Source organism: Eleginops maclovinus, chromosome 6 (genome assembly GCF_036324505.1).
Source record: "Eleginops maclovinus isolate JMC-PN-2008 ecotype Puerto Natales chromosome 6, JC_Emac_rtc_rv5, whole genome shotgun sequence".
In the NCBI taxonomy this organism is placed as follows: domain Eukaryota; kingdom Metazoa; phylum Chordata; class Actinopteri; order Perciformes; family Eleginopidae; genus Eleginops; species Eleginops maclovinus.
In genome coordinates this window covers 13,041,901-13,055,263 of record NC_086354.1, presented here as the reverse complement: position 1 = coordinate 13,055,263, position 13,363 = coordinate 13,041,901, and the positions used below count along the sequence as shown (strand labels likewise).

The following is a 13,363-nucleotide window of genomic DNA, read 5'->3' as shown; positions in this document are numbered from 1 at the left end:
GGCTCTTTTTCATTCTCTCTCTCTTTCACAATCTGTCTTTTTTTTTTTATCGAAGCACGAGATCTCTAGAGATGGGCGGACCTCAGCCCAGAGTTTCCAGCATTGACACACTCACAGGTTCGGCTGTGTGTGTGTTTTTTATTTACTTCTGTTTGTGTTCTGCCGCTGTATTGGTGACTCGTGGACACTGGCAGTGTGTGAACAGAGCAGGGTTAGGATGAGGACAGCGTGTGTGTGAGTCGCCTCAGAGAACAGTGTTTATAGCCAGATGTGGACAGAGGAACATTGTCAAGCCCAGGCTGAACTCACCCCAAGTATCCTCACAACGCATGTGCGTGTGTGTGACAAAATTAGATTAAGTCATTCTTGTTTATTACATCTTGAGCCTTATTTTTATACTTTTGTCATTATTTGTATTGGTGCATTTTGCTCTAATATACTAAATCTCCTTAGATCTTCAAAGTCACAGATCATACAGGGTTTAAACAAACCCCGAGTGAGGCGATTATTAGGGAGAGCTTTTTATCTAAAGGCAGAAGGATCAGGACTTGTTATAATTGTTATTCGCTGAGGTAAAGGTCAGCCACTGGAAGATTATACCTGGCATATGTATGCAGGCTGTTTTGAGGGAACCAAGGGGCCTATTTTAAGTCGTTTACGTTCATTTTCCACTAGAACTTGTGCATTAATGGAGATGGGGCATACTTTTAAAAACTGTACAGCCCTTTTTTTCCACCGGTAAATGAATAACAGTGCAGGTCTCTGAAACCTGCAGTGGAAACAGAAGGAGAATGAGAAAGAGAGCGAGAGAGAGAGAAAACCGAAGTAAAGGTTGTTATTTGCACATAAACACCAGAAGATAAGAGCTTAAAAATCAACACGGACACATTCACCACATTGTTAAGGTTTTCCTCTTGCTTAGACCCACAAACCCACACTGAAAAATCACATGGCCTACTCTACTTTCACACCGGATCAGCGGTTGAAATAGAGCAAATTCTTAATTTATTTTTGTTACACAAAGCCCAATCGCTCCTTTTACTGGTCTCCCCCCACACACACACACATGGCACCCTCTTGGACATATGTGCGCACACTGCCCATGAGAGAGGATCGGCCTTCTTCTTGAGAAGTGTATAATTAGAACAGGTCTCACATGATCACCAGTGCATAGCTGAGGAGGTCACACCCAAACCCAGTCATTTCTCTCTCTCTCTCTCTCTCTCTCTCTCTCTCTCTCTCTCTCTCTCTCTCTCTCTCTCTCTCTCTCTCTCTCTCTCTCTCTCTCTCTCTCTCTCTCTCTCTCTCTCTCTCTCTCTCTCTCTCTCTCTCTCTCTCTCTCTCTCTCTCTCTCTCTCTCTCTGTCTGTCTGTCTGTCTGTCTGTGGCCTCCTTTTTATATGGTGCACACATACACATGGAAAGACACACTAAATGCACATGCAGATGTCACACACACAATATTGCCCTGCACTAAACCACGCTTGTTCACTCCATGCTGAGCAAATTAGAGCAGGGAACATACGACTACCAGAAATAGCAAAAAGAGTTAAATCATAATTTTTCATGGGAAGATTTTCATGGCAGTAATCAGATGTGGATGATATACCCCCGAGCAAGACAATTAATCAGAACCAAGTTTTCATCTAGGCCACAGAATTGAAACTAAATGCTGGTGTGTGTGTCTCCATGCTCTTAGAATGAACATGCATGCGTGGGTGTTCAGTGGCCTTAGACTGAGCTTCTAACCTCAGAGCGCAACCCTTTCTGTTGCCTGCGTATCTGGTTGATACAGCAGAGACGGCTCAGCTATGTCTAAGCGGGGTAAATATTTGGAGAAGGTTAGCGGCTGCCATAACTCCCTGATTTAAATTTATAACCATTAATGATTAACTTCTAAACAGACACTGATTCTGAATCCATATAAACAATTCCTATTTGCAGCTAAATATCTGCTCTCATACGGTACTGACAGAAAAACTTTTGAGACAGGTGGGAAAGTGCGGCGCAGTGTATCTGACTAAACTGCAAGAAGAAGCATTAAACGTTATGTTGAGGAACTAACCTTCTTTTAACCTTCTCTAATCATTTGAGTTCTCTAAAGCATCCTTAATCAGATTTGAGTATAATAGTCAGCTCAGGTTCCAGAAGCAAGCAAGCTAATTCCTGCCTCATTATTTTCTACTAGAATGTGTCTGAAATAATATAGGTTACTCTCTACAGCAATTTAACTGTAACACTGCAGCTCTCCTCCGCCCACACATGGATAAACTGCCAGCTAAGTAGTGTACCATCCCACTTTAATTTGATGCAAGCCTATTCTAGTCCACCGCTGCCTGTTTTCATTCTCCTCCCATCGTGGTGGCTCCTTCTACTTGATTTCCCGCTCAGTCTGGTTTTCGCCTCATTTACTTCAGGCCACACCCACCCCTGGACAGGGTGGTTAACAATACACCCTGGTATACACAGACACACACATAAAGTAAGGCACTGTATGTACACAAACTAATGTGGTGTGAGTTGAGGGGCTGGAGTGTAATCGAGGAGCGACCTTGTGTGAACCCAGACGCAGGTCCATGTTTACCCAAACACACTGCTGTCCATGTCGAAAAAAAAGGTTGGTAACAGTCCCCCATAGACGACAGTTCAACTAAACACACACACACACACACACACACACACACACACACATAGACTTTAAACTTTGTCTACCTGCCAACTGACACACCCACTGTCATCATGGCTGTGGCCTGAGAAAAAGAGGCTGTGTGTGTGTGTGTGTGTGTGTGTGTGTGTGTGTGTGTGTGTGTGTGTGTGTGTGTGTGTGTGTGTGTGTGTGTGTGTGTGTGTGTGTGTGTGTGTGTGTGTGTGTGTGTGTGTGTGTGTGTGTGTGTGTGTGTGTGTGTGTGTGTGTGTGTGTGTGTGTGTGTGTGTGTGTGTGTGTGTGTGTGAGGGTCTGTGTGTGTGTGTCTGTGCCTGTGTGTGTTGTATCTGTTTTAGTAGTGCTGTTGCAGCGGGTTTCTTTGTGTTACCACGCTGTTGCGAGCCAAGATTACATTCCTGCAGAGCAGAGGGCGGGCAAATACCTCTTATTTATCTCTCTTTGCTCTCTCTTTCAAAGTCTGCGTCTCTATCTGTCTTTCCTCTCATTTTGCTGACCCTATTTGACATCATGTTTATGTTCGGTGATGCGATGGAACAGGTTACACACACACTCAAACACACGCACATGGACTCTTAACACACTCGCTTGCAGTGAGATAGACATGTGGGGTAAATATTAGCTGCGTTGCTAGTGGACAGTGTTTTTTATGATGTCAAACTAATGATACAGCCAGTATACACTTGCATTCAGTAAGCATGTGGTTATGAGTTCAGAAGGCTAATGTGTTTTTGACACACACTGCATTTATAGACACACTGCACATGGCCACATAAAGTAGTCAACAGATGTTTTTCCTCAGGGATGAACTAATGAGAAACAGAAATAACAGCAACATTTATTGTAATGTTAAAAATCTTGTTCTGGAAGCTGCAACAAATAAAAAAATAATAAACCTGAGATGGAATTATCCAACATGCAAACAGGTGTACAATACTTAAAACTAAACAGTATTCCTGAGATCTTCATATTGCTTTTAAGGCATTTTTTGCTACAAGTAATGACCCAAAAGAAAAAATGAAACAAGACAAATGTGCACACAGGATAAATGTTTTATGGTTTGCTTTCAGTAGCACTGTGCTGATCATAAGTCATGCACTGCAGTGAAGCTGTAGCTCAGACAGACAGTGTCCCCTGGATCCATATGGGTTTCTCTCCTCTGCAGCACGTATAGGATCTTCCTCCTAATTGGATTTTTAATGGGATAACTGTGGGTGCATCCACAATGAAAATGTCTCTGCTTTAAATTAACAAGGCAAGGCATTCAGTCATCCATTACACTGAGCTTTGACTTGAAGAGCGCTATTCATAATATCACGCTGCCGTCTTTTTGGCTGCACTCCGTCCCTAAATAAAATCAGCAGATTTCATTACACACGAGCTGAGTCACATTGCATGGGCTTTCGGTTTAGTAATTAGGATCTTTAACGCCTCTGTCATGGCATTGAGGGCTTTATGCTCATGTCTTTCATGCTATAGAGATGTGTGATTTGACCAGTGTAATCCAGGCCTACACACACACTTACAGACACAAACACAGAGACATTTTTTGGTCTGCTTATTCCGTGGTGTGTGCATCCTTGTCGGATCATTTTAGCTGTGAATCTTCTCTGTGAGCTTATGTGACGGAAGATCAACGACAACAGCCCGTCTTTTCTTCTCAGTGTCAGCCGTCCCTGTCCCTCCATCACACTGGGCCCCTTTATAACACCACTGATACAATGATTACTTCTATAGCCTTTTTTTTTCTCGGTCTCTCTCTGTATCTCACACGAAGACATACCATAAAACCTTAGCCTGAGGGTTTGTTTGCTTCACCAATCAACCAAGATTGCAGTGTTGCATAATCTAAAACTCATAAAACACAACGGAATGCAGGGACATACATTTTAAACATGTCAAATGTGAGTTCCTAAACTATTGAAGATGGTGAATTACATCAGAGCATGTACATTATCAGAGTAGAGCTTTTTATATGCAATCATACTCAAGAAATAAATCAACCCTCATCATACCGTACTTTATTTTGTATTCAAGTTTTAGCTTTAGGTTTAGGTATTAACTGTTCGATGCTTAATACATTTTAAGGCAATTTCAAGATACATTTTAAAAATTGTCTCCATAATTTAAGGGGGGGTCAAATAGAGGTAGACCTGCGTTAAGATAAGCAATCCTAATCCGGTACAAGAATTGCGAACCCAATCACTTCTAATAAAAACTGCTAGAGATAAGGACTTTAATTGTCATTTAATATTAATACGTTTAATTGAAATTGTAGGAAAAAGTTGGACACTAAATATCAAAATGGGGTTTGATTAACAGGGAATTTAAGGGAATTTTTGAGATACGCAAGTGGAAAGAAAAGGGGAAATCTAGACGATAAGGGGTTTTTAATGTCAATGTACAGGCAGCCTTTGTGACTTTTTTCAAATTAACTCTATCCATCACCCCTTCATCATTCTGTTTCTGTCTATTTCGTGTCGATTTTTTCATTACCTCTTACATGCATACAGTCACACAGCCAGTCAGTCAGCTCGGCTATTATCCTGCCATTAGACAGGTGAGAGAGGAGCAGAGGAGCCTGAGGGCACAACTACTCAGACTCAGCTCTCTCAACACCTGTTCACACAGCTCCTCCCTCTCGCCAGCTGTTAGGTCCATCAGTCAACTTCACCCTGCCCCTTTCCTCTATGATGATGCCAAAACGTAAAAGAGCACCCTAAAGGTGAGGTACCCGCTGGTGGTGAAAGGCATGAGAATGTGAGGCTACAAGGAAAAAGCATGGCTGATGTTTGTTTTTCACAAACGCCATCGCTTCTTTGTTTTCTTCTTGAATTCTTTTTTAAAGTGCCTGGGCCTGTCCAGCCCATGGCATTAGTCTAAATGACTTCACAGTTTTACTGACTCCAACCCTAACCTTTAAATTGCAAAACCTCCCCTAAAAAAATTGAACAAACCAGCAGTAAACACATCATTAAAATCCTCACAAATAATGTCTCCAATTTTGCTAGTCACCATCCATAATGTGTCCTTTGCTTTTGACCTGAAACAGTGGCACCACCTGAGGTCTGATCAGTTTTGTGGGACACTCCGCTTATATTGCTTCATACGCAACTTCATTCTGCATCTATTCCTCATAGCGGCAGCAGGTACATGTTGCTTTGCTTTATATATCAAGAGTACTAGTTGCATTTACATTACATGTCACTTATTAGAAGCTTTTATCCAAAGCGACTTACATACATCCCATACTGTGGACAATTCCCACAGGAGCAATTGGGGTGAAGGACACAATGACATGATGACTGCAGTGGGACTCGAACCTACTCTCCTCTGATTATCCCCTGTGAATTGTATTGTGTTTAGAGACTGCCATTTAATAAATCTGGACTTCTCCACTGGACTTTGGGCCAATTTGTTGGTTAGATCCCATTGTCACTTAAAATAGCCCTGATTATACAGAAAATAATGAACTAAAATCTTTCCTCTTAATGCTCATTATCAACTCAAGTAAATCAAGTAAAAGTAGCTTCAGAAACGCATTGAATCTTCACACTCCTCTGACAGGTTTTTTACTTACTTTTCACCAGAGAAACAATTTGAAGGGTTTAAATCCCTGTTTAAAATGCAATCAGAGACAGAGAGAGATAAAGAGGGTGAAAGCATTGAGTTTGTGCCAGTGCCAAGTTTGAAGGAGATAATCGCACACAGAAACAGGATTAGCTAGTTGACAGTGGGATTAGAGTTGTGGATAGGATTACAGTCCGTGAGATCAGACTAGCGCAATACGTGCCAGATTAAATCTGTTAGTGCTGCAAACTCAATTAATCACCCGCCTGCTGGTTATTACTTGGCCATTGATGGAAGATACTTTTTATGTCCTTTCCTACAATCCAGGTGTCACAACACTGAGATGTGAGAAACCGTGTGCAAAAAATGATGGTAGTGGTGTGTTCGAGAGGGATCAAAGAACAGCATATAAAGGAGCAGTGACATGCCCCTAAACTTTCTCTCACCTTTTTGAAGTTTTTTTACATGCATTTGAAGCTGCCACTCTGAAGAGGTAGGAATGAGGATGTAGTCAGCAGAATAGAGATGTGTAGTTCACTCTCTTATCTTGGTCAAAGGATTTTTATGAATCTACCATGCCGAAGCAAAGGCAGGAAGAATTATGTTTTTGATTTGTCCCGTTCACGTAAATGCGATATATCTCGAAAACGCAGAGGGAACTTCTTTATATTTGGCACAAACGTCCACTTGGACTCAAGTATCAACTCTTTAGAGGAAAAAGGTCAAGGTAACAGAACACATTTCTGGGCATAACTCTAGGCTGTGAGTTGAGTTTTCATTACTTCTGCCTTATGATCACTTTTCCTTCTATTATTGAAAAAGTTAACGTGATTCTTAGTACTATGAAAGTCAAATCCTCACGTTAGAGCAAATCAATATCAGAGATTATTGTTATAAATTAACCATCAATACATGTATTTGTTGTAATCATTTGCTTTGGATGCTCTGCTAAGGCACTAGAAGTGTTAGAGCCAGTATTTTGTTTTTATAAAAAAGCCCAGACGTATGAGGTCAAAACTGTATAAAAGACTACAATTCCCACGGCGCTAGCCCTTAAAATGACAGATGGGCAACCTCTCGAAAAGACGCCGTCGAAGCACAGTTTTTTAACCGTTAAAGTTTCAAAGTTATATAAGCCTACAAATAGAGAGAAAGAAAGAACCACCTTAGTTGTTCATTATTTTATTTGAAATGTTGCCTCTTTTCTTTGATTTGTTTGGCCTGTTTGTAAAAGCCTGTTTTTCTTTGTTACCTTTGTGAAAAGGTTTGTTGTTTTATTTTGAACAAACCCATTGCGTAATATCACCACCAACTGAGGCCAAGCAAGTCAACAACAATGTGAGTAAAACAAATATAGAGGAAAGAAAACACTGTTTAAGGCGTCTAGTGACTTGATAGGAAAATGGAGAAGGAAGCTACGACAAGAAGCAAAGTCTAATCATTAGTATTGTATGTCACCAGATTACTCATCTTCCATGCTTTGAGATGGCTGATTAAGATTCATGGCAGACTTTGATCCTCAGCCTGTAAGGCCAACAGATACTGAGCAAAGATGTCATTTCAGAAACAATGGCGTTGTTATCGACGCCTCGTTGCTTCCGAGACCTTGTGATTTCTGCGCAATGACTCTTCATTCCCTCCCCTACTGGGAAACAAAGCTTGAAGGTGATTAAATGAACGTTCCCTTGCCTCCTCACGTACTCACACTGCGAGTACTGGATGGTTTTCATAAAGTGCTGCTGCTAAAATCGATACCTGCGAGATTGCTCTGTTATTACTGATAATGAAAAGTACGGAACTAACCTTGTCAGCCCACACGGCAGAAGACACAGCACTGTATTGAACAGAGAGTGAACGGCGCAAAATAAGTCTCATGAAAGTGTGTTTGTGTGAAAGGAGATAGAGAGATATGGAGAGGGATTAAGGGGGGGCATGTCAGGAGACAAACAGAGTGGTCTAAGTTTGGATCCAGGGCTCCTGTGTACGTGACATCTGACCTGAAGCATTTCTTAGAACGATCACCCTCTGAAGTGTGAATAACTTATTGCTGTGTGTGTGTGTGTGTGTGTGTGTGTGTGTGTGTGTGTGTGTGTGTGTGTGTGTGTGTGTGTGTGTGTGTGTGTGTGTGTGTGTGTGTGTGTGTGTGTGTGTGTGTGTGTGTGTGTGTGTGTGTGTGTGTGTGTGTGTGTGTGTGTGTGTGTGTGTGTGTGTGTGTGTATATAAATAGTGAGGTTTCTGTGGCTGCCACTGTGTCTAATGCATATGGGGACTGTTTGTACATTAACTGGGACTACTGCCATGTCTCGTTTCAGTATTTCTCTAAAAGATTTGCTAAAACTTTAAAAATTCAAACGTACTACCCACACAAACACGTTTTATCTGGCTCACCTTCTCTCTGTTTGCGTGGTCTGAGTTGTAGCCTATAATCTTTCTTCATCTCAGTTGTTGTTTGGTAAGGTTCATAATGCGTCACCGGGGGCATACTGTAACTATTTTCATAGATTAAGACTCCCTTCCTTCTTCATATCTCAATAAGCTCCACCGGTCACATCTACTCCCTGACCACTAAGCTGCGCAGCATACAATGTACACTGAGTCCCAGAGATATAGACCTAATCACAAGGGTACAAGTGTATGCTCATGGTCTGATATAGACAAGCAGGGCACAGTGAGAAGCAACCCTAAGACCGCTTGGATATGTGATGTCTTTCTTTGCCCTCTCCAAAAACGGTACTGCTAATTTAATGCAGAATTTCGATTCTTAAAAAAGGAAAATCAATTGTACTTTACTGTAAAAGGGTATTATTGATTGTGGATAGCTCACTGCTTTAGGTGGTTCAATACTCAAGACAACACATGTCTAAATATTCTGTTGTCAGGACTGCTACTTCCCTAGCTATCAGGAAAGTCAACTTTGCCATGCCATGTGAGATGATCTGCACATGGTCAGATTATTGACTGATTCATTTATGATTTATATATTTCAAGCCATATTTGAACGCACAGAAGACAAAGAGAGCAACTACGGGGCCTAGCCCTTTGAGTCTCTGCTGTTCTCCAGGAAAACAAAGCTTTATTCACAGTGTGTGTGAGGAGAAAGTGCTTTCATCTCTGCGTTTGTTTGCACAGAAGTCAGTGGAACGCAGTGCAGAGAACAGTGGAGCTTCACACCAGACGCCAACTACACGACTCTCACACCATAACATCACACCACAACACTGGGGCATCAAACATGAGAGGGGAATTAGATTAGGATGCATTGTAACATTCATTATGACATGCAGAATATACTGTGTGTGCAGATGCCATGATTCAAACAAGTGATATAAAACAGACACATAGCGTCTTTTAATAAGAGTAACAAGAAATATTTTCCAGGTTTTTCTTTTCCGGGGTAGAGAAACTGATATGACATTTTTGGATGGTTCCCGAAAGAGTCATAAGATCTTTCTGAGAGGAACTTTAAGCTCTTTAACGGGATAGAAAAGCAAAAGTGTTCTGATTTCACAGATTTTCTTTCTTCTTTTTTATATTTTTTGATCAATTAGTAGGCCGTTTTGCATCTTCAGTCCTGTGATTTATCCAAGTAAAACAATCTGAGATTTCTTCTCTATGCAAACAGACAAACTGAAAGGTTTGCATGGTTTTAAAAGGAAGAAGAAATGTATTTTGCCCCTAAACCATTCAGATAGGAAGGGGTTTCAAGTCAAAAAGGTTGTGAGCCAAGCACTATTAGCTATATTTTACTTTAACCCTGAAGAAGAAGAAGCCAGTTTTTGTTCGTCTTTCCACTGTGTCTCTCTTCCTCTCTCACACACATGCGCAATAGTACATCTTGCTTTTTCCTCTCCTCTCCTCAAAAGGATAGGAAGCGGCCCCACCCAGCATTCTTTACACATTACTTCATTGTTTGTTTAAATCCCACACAGTCACTGAAGCAGGGTGTGTGTGCAGGGGAGAGACGGAGTTGGAAGGGAGCGCAGTCAGGGTGGGACATGTTATTAAAACTTATCATCAATCAGACAGTACAGTAGCCACTGGGATTATTGTTCCCTGTTTGGCATATCTGATCCTAGCAGGGGAAACACACCTCAACCCCAACTATTTATCCAAAACACATTCTTAGAGGTGGCAAGGAAAGTTCAGTTCTTATCAGATTTCTATTATATTACATTTCTGTTTTAAAAGGTAAGGATGAAAGCAGATGTTTTATGTAATATTTTTAATTTTTTGTCTTAACTTCATATTTCACTTTTATATTTACTCGCTGCAATCTGTTACTGGTTTGGTACTGTCGTATAAACCAGGTCTCAATAACTTTTGCAATCTTTAAAAAGCGTACTTATTTTTAAACTGAAACAATTTCTAATTATTTAAAGAAAATTATACTATTGTAATTAGAGTTTCTTTAAATCCTGTCATTTAGAGTTGTGGCCTTAGATGAATCAGTATGCTCTGTAACTGTAACCTTTCTTAAACACACTTACGATGATGAAGAGAAATATGTAAGTGCTTTTTGCTCGTCAACCTGTGCTGACAATGGGGAATCAGCCTGATCGCCGCATTGCTGTCATAATTTCAGGAAAAAGCTAAGAGAAAATCTGATTAGTTATTCATCGCTTTCTCATCAGGTATCTTCCCACTGTGATAAATGTGATTTAATTCATTTGATGGATCTTCATTGCGCATCCAGTTTTTTATTTGCATGATTATCTTTAAATTGTGTCGTATAATGAGATCATGTAATTATGTGCGCCAGTGTTGAATCCCCCAATGGAGACAAAAGCATTGTTCTGTGATGAGAACGGTAAAGAGGATATCTTCTGTGGCTTCGGGGTGGGTTGTATCTTTAGTATTTTTCTTTTCTGAGCTCTTGCCAGTGATCGGGAAGATGCCAGGAAACACTGTGTTGTTAGGGCAGGAGTGTCTGCCTGCGCTGTTGCCGTGGACACCGTCTCTAGCTGCTCCTCAAGGCCGCTGATGTCACAATAACAGCCACAAACATGATCTGAGATGAGCCACTGCTCTCCCTCTCTCCCTGCTCATGATGATCCAAACTTATTACTTCTTCTGCAACTTCTTAAATTTCCCTGACGCAGCCCCGCTTTAGACTCTCTCTCTTCCATTTATGCTGCCTGACGTTTCCTTTTCTTCTACTAGTTTCATTATTCAAAATGGCTGCATTTGTTGGCATTTTTTCTTTGTGGATTTTTAATTATTAGGCATTGTTATCGGCATGGTTGGCAAGCGTAGTTTTCTAAAGTCAAAGCCATATGTTTCTTTCTCAAACATTACCTTTTCCCTCTTAACTCACACACAAACTGCTGCTCCAGGGTCATACGGGGTAAATGCAATCTGATCCTCCATGCCTTTGCAACCCCCTCCGTGCACACACTCAAACCCACATAACACAAACACACACACACACTCTCACCCTCCCCTAGCTGCATGCCATTGTCACTCTCTGGTTGAGTGCTATTAGAACCTGCTTTCAGCTCCTCTCGTCTCACACGTTCGCCCACTAACAGGAGACCTTCACCCCGGCATGGAAATGTATGCTTCTGTTTGTTTTCCTTCAATCAACTAATATTGTCCCTTAAATTCCCTTGAAATGGAGTAATTACACATTTGTGTTCCAAATTATACAAAAGCTACAACATACTGATCCGCCTGCAACTAAACACAGGCCAAAAGTGAGAATGGGGTTAACTCAACAATAGTCTTTGTGTCATGTTTTAGTTATGTTGTGTAAAAACAGCTTTATTGAATCCAGACATGTTTTTATGACTCTTCCTTTTATCTACAAGTGTGTGTGAGTATTTTCTTAGGTCTAAAGGAAAACATCTTATGCTTTCACATTGACTACAGTACTTCAGTCTGAAATCTTTATTATATCACAGGCCTCTACTAGAATTTAAAATTGGGAAATGAAGATATCCCAAGCGTAATATGTTGCTTATTTATATTTTATATTTATTAGTTTATTTATCAGGGACAGTGATCAAAATAACACATTTCTGTAAATGTGGCAGAGTTAGAGGCTACTTTTCAACTGGACTACAAGTATAGACCACATAAAAAAATCTTAAAGAGGCCCCCACTGTCATTAAAGTGTCCCCCTCTCTGCTCCTTATCCCCCACCCCTTTCCCTCGCACCTGTCCGCTGCTCCAGTGTCAGTGAAAGTGAAGGAGATTTGAGGGGAATGGAGTCATGACAGGATACAGAGATGAATCCCAGTGGGGACAGCTCTGTCAGCAAGTGTTGAGCCCAGGCTGCCTCAGTCAGCTCAGCTGTGCCTCAGGACTGAAAGTAAATCGTCCTGCTTAAACTCTGGACCTGTTTGTGTGTGCGTTTGTCTTATGTCTATGTGACGTGTTTCCGCCACCTGTTATCTGAACATGACCCTGATGTGTATGAATTCTTGCTTGCGTGAGAATGCGCGTGTGTGACTCCCCTCCAGACTGAAGGTATAATTGGATACTCACAGCAGGCAGCAAAAAGGGATCCCTGACTGTGATAATTATTTGAAGACTTTCAAGTGTGACCTCAGGATGACTGCTGATACAGTGGATAATATGTGGGCAGTATTTATAGCGTTAGACATACAACTAATATGGGAGTTTGTAGAGCAGCACTAGTGAGTGTCATGACCTCCTGGGGCTAGCACACACTCGACAGTCGATGGCACACACAACCAGATACCCAAGCATACATATATCACTGCTGGGACTGGAAAAAACAAGCTGTTAACAATTAGTGCTAGGCTCTTCTCAGACCTAATGTGATTTTGGGTGTTCAATTGTGCAATTCCCCATGGTATGATGTTACACGTGAGCCAAAACGAACCTGCTGCTTATCTTCCATAATCACATAGTCATTTTTTGCAAGGCCAGTGGATATGTTCTTGTTTTCTTTTACAGTAGCTCAGAATGGACAAGCCAAACATTGACAATGCTATTCTTTAGCCTTAAAGCTACAATTTTGAGTGCAAGTAAGCCTCGCAATATGATTTGTTCCAACAAAGACTTTACCCTGGTAGTTTTAACATCCTTGTTCATAAATTGTAAGATTACGATGTTTTCATTGTGATTGCAGTGAATAAGCATCCTGAGTTTATGTCTCTTTCTGCCT

General features: G+C 41.1%; 1 protein-coding gene across 19 annotated transcripts in view; it reads left to right on the top strand.

The window, feature by feature from the left end:
- Nucleotides 1–13,363, top strand: part of LOC134865500 (muscleblind-like protein 1) — a 37,986-nt gene that overhangs the window by 13,080 nt on the left and 11,543 nt on the right. The window lies entirely within an intron of this gene.